Source organism: Frieseomelitta varia, unplaced genomic scaffold (genome assembly GCF_011392965.1).
Source record: "Frieseomelitta varia isolate USP_RPSP 00005682 unplaced genomic scaffold, Fvar_1.2 scaffold_218, whole genome shotgun sequence".
Taxonomy (NCBI): Eukaryota; Metazoa; Arthropoda; class Insecta; order Hymenoptera; family Apidae; genus Frieseomelitta; species Frieseomelitta varia.
Genome location: NW_025109944.1, coordinates 197,249 through 204,606, shown reverse-complemented (window position 1 = coordinate 204,606; position 7,358 = coordinate 197,249). Strand labels below are relative to the sequence as shown.

General features: G+C 33.5%; 1 protein-coding gene across 1 annotated transcript in view; it reads left to right on the top strand.

Moving 5' to 3' along the window:
- Window positions 1-2,928: 2,928 nt before the first annotated feature.
- Window positions 2,929-7,358, top strand: part of LOC122527450 — a 69,808-nt gene continuing 65,378 nt past the window's right edge. Inside the window, exon 1 of the mRNA XM_043651658.1 lies at window positions 2,929-2,959. The gene's annotated coding sequence lies outside the window, so the exon portion shown is untranslated. The remainder of the gene's footprint in view (window positions 2,960-7,358) is intronic.

Sequence of the window (7,358 nt, the reverse complement as noted above, 5' to 3'; positions counted from 1 at the left end):
ATTCTCCTGATACAGAGCTAATTCGAAGAATTTTTAAACCGTAATGTCTTTTGAACGAGAAGGAATCTCGGAGCGAAAATTTTAGTTTTGTATCAGGAGATCATGATGCTCGAAGCGGTGGCACGACATAGTCGGCCGTTGAGCCGTTCTCCTGATACAGAGCTAATTCGAGGAATTTTTAAACCGTAATGTCTTTTGAACGAGAAGGCATCTCCGAGCGAAAACTCTAGTTTTGTATCAGGAGAACATGATGCTCGAAGAGGTGGCACGACATAGTCGGCCGTTGTGCCGTTCTCCTGATACAGAGCTGATTCGAAAAATTTTTGAACCGCAATATCTTTGGAACGAGGAGGAATCTCTGAGCGAAAATTCTAGTTTTGTATCAGGAGAACATGATGCTCGAAGAGGTGGCACGACATAGTCGGCCGTTGAGCCGTTCTCCTGATACAGAGCTAATTCGAAGAATTTTTAACCCGTAATATCTTTTGAACGAGAAGAAATCTCTGGGCGAAAACTCAAGTATCAGAAGTTCATGATAGTCGAGGATGTGGTACGACGTGGCTGGCCGTTTTTTCGAAAAAACGTCTGTATCAGGAGAATCGCTCAGCGGCTCACTGTGCCGTGCCACTTCCTCGATTATTATGTTCTCCTGATACAAACTTCAAATTTTCAGGCAGAGATTCCTTCTCGTTCTGGGATTGTTTCAGTTTAAATTTTCAGGCAGAGATTCCTTCTCGTTCTGGGATTGTTTCAGTTTAAATTTTTTCGCCCACCCTCTGTATCAGGAGAATCTGTCATCGGCCAACTTTGTTGTGTCACCTTGTCGAATTTCATGTTCTTCTGATATGTTATGTGAAATTGCGGCCTGAAATGCCTTCCGGTTTTCAGGATAGTCGCTTTTGAATATTTGATGAAAGTTCGTAATACCAGAAGCATAGCTACCTCTAAGGTTTTGGTGTTCTACCTCCTCGGATCTGATGTTCTCCTGATTGAATATCTGAAAGTAGCCAGGAGGACCTCTCGGTTTTTAGTTTATTAGCTTTTTAATATTTTTCGAATAATTGAAATATCAGGAACACAGCTGGTTCTATGGTATTAGCTTCTCGGACTACATATTCTCCTGATACTTAAGCCAAAATTTTAGTCAGAAATACGAGACATATACCTTATTTGTGATTGTGTGCAATGTCTATTCATATATCTCGTCTGTGAGTCTGCATTGATACTTTTTCTGGTCGGTATTTGAGACCCTGATACACGAAGCACCATTTAATGCCATATTTATCTTATCCTTATAATCAGTGGTTGATATCATAAAGTCGTTTTATCTCCATATCTATTTCTAATCGCGTACGTATGTTTCCAGACAGAATGATGCATCCTGACAGACAGACAACAGAATGATGCATCGTGTTAAAAATAAATCGTAACACGGTATACGCGGTCGTGGGTTTTCCGTTTTGAGTCACGGCAGGTCAAGCGGCGAAGGAGGAAACAGGAAATGTCGCGAACCGGGTACTTAGCACGTGAGCTGCGCGCGCGATCGAAAGCGGAAGGGGCCTGAGCGATCGTTCTCTCGCACTTGCACTTGTGCTTGGTGTTTTTCGGCTCGTTGCTTCACAATCAGTGTGGTTGCTGGTTTGTTGGGCCCAACCTTGGCCTCTCGCATCGAATTAGTGCTCGTAACTTTCCCGTACGATATAGCAAGCGTGTGTTACGTTTCAATAAATGAAGAAAGAGAACGCGTCGTTTCTCGAGATTGAAGTCGAGGTATGATTAATGAAATTTTGAAATATTTCACGTGGTGTAAAAACAATTAATCCTGAGAATCTATATAGATCAATAAATTTTCCATGCTTTGAGAATAGCAGGGATTTTATGACTTGTAATTTATTTATTGATTGTAGGGAGATGTCGCTTATATTTGTTTACTGGAAATCGTGGATAATTGGAATAAAACATTGTGAAGTGTATTATACATATTTCATTCATGTTGAAGTGTATAATATGTATGTATGTATTCTTTTCCTTGATTACGACGAGTTTTGTTTGGTTTATTGTCTGTATAATAATTGTACAGAAATATTTCGTCAAATAATGTTATTTTATTAATTTGTATTCTCTTAATGCATTTAAATCAAACAACATATCACAATGTTACGATTACCTCAAAAAAAATTTTTTAAAGGATTTTTTGGAGTTTTCTTTCATACTCACCGTGTATTAAAATAAAAGAATTAGTAACGATAAGTTAATTGAAAAAAAAATTGCAGTGTGATTACTTCAAAACTAATTTAATTTCAATCCACAGATTAATTGTGATCCGTGAGATCTCCTTTTATCTTTCCATTTTAAATATTTTAAATTTGACAAATGGTAAACTTTTGTGACTGATTGTACATAAAAGTCAAAAGTACAAATATTCTAAGTATAAGTGTTTAAATTAAATTAAATATTAATATAAAAATAATTATTTAAATTATATTCTTAAGTGTATAAATATTTAAATTATATTCTTAAATGTATAATAAGTATTTAAATTATATTCTTAAATGTATAAGTATTTAAATTATATTCTTAAATATATAAGTATTTAAATTATATTCTTAAATATATAAGTATTTAAATTATATTCTTAACTTATGTATTAGTGATATATATTACATTATTAACTTATATATTATAATTACATTCTTAACTTATATATTATAGTAAGTATTTAAATCACATTCTTAACATATATTGTTCTTAAGAGAAGATGATTTATTAAACTTTAAAGATGACTGTCGTTTTTCATCATGAACTCAAGCTTGCACTTGAAACTTTTGTACCTTACAGCACTTTCGAGAACTTGCTTGCACACTTAATACTTAACAAATCAACAAACAGAGAAAAAGTCGTGGATCAAACGTCTCTTAATTTTTGTTTCAGAATCGAGATACAGGACGAAAGGCAACAAGTGAGTATTAAAACGATCTTGTTTCTCAGCAGTGTCGTGTTAGGTCACAGATGATTATATTTTAGATCACTAACAATTCCCAACGTTCGATTTTATTTTGTACTTTACTCTCGTCGTGATAAGAATTAGTTACGTTGGGTAACCAAAGGAAAAAGGAACTGGTATAATTTTCAATAAAAATTTATTGGACAGAGCTTCTTCCCTTCATGCGAGGTGAAAGTTGAGCTGAAACAAATAAAAAAATAAAATTCCACTGTTCGCCAGAGATCCACGAGAATCACTGACGTCGAACCAGCCGATATCCGTAAATCTTCGGGAAGCTGAAACGTCCTTCGAGAAAGGTAACCGGGGCAAAGTCGGGCAAAGACGTTAATGCAACGAGCCATTACAGGAACGGCACTCATTACGACGCGACGAACGCGTAAAAACGGGACAGTCGATCGATCTTGTGCGAGAAACGAGCGGTTTCGTCCCTCTGATTGCTCGCTGCGTTCGCGGAAACACCTTTCTGGATCGCGTTAATGGATGCACGACCGTTTCTCTTCATGGAAACGTATTAATTATTTTCGTTGAAACTCGTTTAAATCAGAGCATTTCTTCTTTCACTGAAAACTCTTTGACTCTCTCTCTCTTTCTTTCTCTCTTTCTCTTTCTTATTCGCTGACTCTCTCAACGATCTTTCCACGAGAAATTCTGATTTATTAAAGACGTTTCATCCCTTTTTTTATTTTTATTTTTTTTTTCGCATCGATAAAGAGACTCGCGATTTATTGAAAAAAATTCGTCGTTTATTGATTAGTGTTCTGTTTCCCTCGTTCCTTGTTGATAATTGTCGTTTATTGATTAGTGTTCTGTTTCCCTCGTAGATTGTTGATAATCGATGCATGCATTTAGAAGTAAAAAAGGGAACGTTCTCTTGCATAATATTAATTTTGGACAATCACGGAAGAGTGAAAAGAATTGAAGAAACATTTTATTCGAGTAAAATTAGCGAAACAATTTTTGGCAATTGATCAGCAGAGCAAGTTGTTCGTCGCAGAGCTTCGCTTCCTTATTTTTTCTTTCTCTAATGTTCAAATTCTGACGAGCACGTGACGTGGCGCATTGTCTCGACAGTCGTACAAACTTTGTGCAGCATAATAGCATCCGATAATGATTAAATTTCTTAATTAATTATATGTATATATGAAATTCTGCCAAGATTGATACATACAAAAGAAACTGGTATTATAAAATCGTTGCAATTAATTCCAAAACACGAGCGCGATGGTAATTAATTTCTTTTTACAGACGAAACAAATGAGTTGACGGAACGTTGACAAATAATTGACTGTGGATTTTACTTTAAATAAATTTCTGACAGGCTTGTTATAATTATATTATATTAAATTATATTATAATTATATTATATTAATTATAACTTAATATAACTATCATAAATTCATAATCAGTCGGAAATTCAATAATTTTATTGTATTAATTTTAATAATATAATAAAATAATAAAATTATTAATTTCAATTATTTTATAATTATATTATATTAATTTTAACTTAATGTAACTATCATAAATTCATAATCAGTCGGATATTCGATAATTTTATTATATTAATTTTAATAATATAATAATATTATAAAATTATTAATTTTAATTATGTTATATTAAATTATAATGTTATATTATATTATATTATATTATATTATATTATATTGTATTAATTTTAACTTAATATAACTATAATAAATTCATAATCAGTCGAATATTCAATAATTTTATTATATTAATTTTAATACTATAATAATATAAAACAAAATTATTAATTTTAATTATTTTATAATTATATTATATTAAATTATATTATATTTTATTTTTAATTAAATTATATTAATTTTAACTTAATACAACTATCATAAATTCATAATCAGTCGGAAATTCAATAATTTTCTGAAAACGATCGCGCGAATTTCCAGTGACATGCAAAGTATCGAAAATGTCACAGACTAAAGTGCAAAGATAAAAGCTGACAGAGGTGTGTTCCACGAAAGTCTTTTGTTCGCACCTGGTATACGTGATCGACAATGAAAATGCGTATTAACGTCGACGAACGGGCAAGAAACACGATCGTTCCGATGAAAATAATGACGAAGCGTGCGAGCGAGCTAGTACGTGGCCAGGAGAGGCCCGGGAAATCTTTATTCCCGGGTTTTAATTGAAACTTTTTCGAACGGCTGATGGTATTAGCCTGCTGCGTAGCATTTGAATTGCACACGCCGCCTAATGAAACTAATTAAACGTAATTACGAAGTGTAACAAAGGGAATAAGCGATTACTTATTCGCGGCTGGCTTGGCCAGACCGGGAAAACTGGGGGATAGTAATTGCTCGCTGCGTAGCGAGCCGTTTGTGCTGACTTTTACGGGAAACGAGTGAAAAAAAAATTGCACGTTTCTTGCCACGCTTGACGACAGTATTTCATTTTCTGGATATCTTTGTGGTTTACTGGCATTCAGTTCGACTTCGGCTAAATTACTGTTTGATCGTCATTCGATCTTTTGGCACTTTATGTTACTCTTCGTTGGTAATTACTGCTCGAATTTCTGTAAATGATTTTAGTAAAATACAAAACTGTGAATCCGTGTCGTTTCTAATGCAAATCAGCGATTTGTAATATAACTGCCATGTGTTGCATTTGTTCAGGAGTTTAATGATATATGTAGTTTAATAAAATAATGTGAATAAAAAAAAGATAAAAGAATCTGCGATATCGAAGTGATAAAAATTAATTCACATTTAAAAATGTCAAATAATAACTGACTTACCGTCTCAAAACAATATCATTCTTATCCGAAAAATATTAAATGAAAATTAAATGAGAAATCATTAAATATATAATGAAATTAAATAAAAGTTAAATAAAAAATTATAATAAATAAAAATAGTATTATAGTAATATAGTAAAAGTAAATAAATATTAGGTAGAAAATTATTAAATATATAATAAAGTTAAATAAAAACTATTAAATATTTAATAAAATTAAATAAATATTAAATAGAAAATTATTAAATATATAATAAAGTTAAATAAAAATTATTAAATATTTAATAAAATTAAATAAAAAATTATTAAACATATAAAAATTATTAAATATTTAATAAAGATTAAATAAAAAAATTATCAAATAGTAAATATCAAAAGACGTTGAAAAAAAAGAAGAGACCGTCTGATTAGAGATACTGAAAGAAATTGAGATATCACGCGAAGTGAATAAAAATTCAAATAAGAGGAGCTTGGTATCTAGAAGTGACTGATAGTTGTTTTCCTCTGCGTCTGTTTCTTGTTGATTTCCAAGGAAGATGCAGGCGAGTTGCTTTCAATCGACAGGTAGCCTCATAACGCGTGCTTCCCGGCTGATTCACGCGCAGTTTCGAAACGATGGATTTCAGAGAAGTGATCTCACCCCGATCTCATCTCGACCGTGTCACGCAACCGTACGGAGTATTCGTTGATACGTAATTCTGGACGAAACAGAGACTCGTACAGGGTACAGCAGCCAACCGCGCTGAACTTGGTGGAAAATCGCGTTAACTCTCGGCAGAGAAGCAATCGAGCTTTGCCTGTCTTGTCTATTAATCCTCAAACAGCGAATCTCTGGTTGAAGATTACAGTAATTTACCTCAGCGTCAAACATCTTGATTTTCTTGATTTTATTTCTGCGTTTCTTCTCCGGATAAGAGATCGGCGATGGACAGTTCGAATTAAATTAAAAAAAAAAAAAAAACTCTGAATCTAATTGCAGGTTTAACTCAAGTTGGCGGTAGATTAAGAATGTTCCAGCTCTCATCATCGCGCGATCAACATTTCTTGTTCTATCCTCGCCTTCTGCCCGCGAACGTGTTACGAAATTGTATGTAGAAGTTATGAAACTCCGGCGGCGAAAAAGTCATCTCGGACACGATCGCTCGTGCCTTTGCGGCGTGATATCTTTCCCCAGGAAGCGCGTTTCTTGCCGCCATGCCACGATGGAGAAAAGTGTGAAAAAGCTCGTCGTACAAGCCCGGTATAACTTGTCTGTGCTTTTTCCTCCGCGGTTCCTCGTGGAACCGCAGGAATCCCTTCCCGTGAAATTGGAAAGAAAGAACTACACGTACAGATAGAGACGAAAAAAGAAGAAGAAAAAGAAACACAAAAAGTCCAACATTGATGAAATTATTAACGTTGGAAATAGAATTGTAACGGAGCAGAGTGATATCAAGGAAAGAGATTAGAAAGATTCAAATTTCGGATATTAATCAACGTGATTTAATTAATTCGTCCATATTAATCAACGACACGAGCAATAAATAGTTTTCAAAAGTCATTCTAAACGATAGTAGTATAAGAATTCAACGTTACGTTGAAT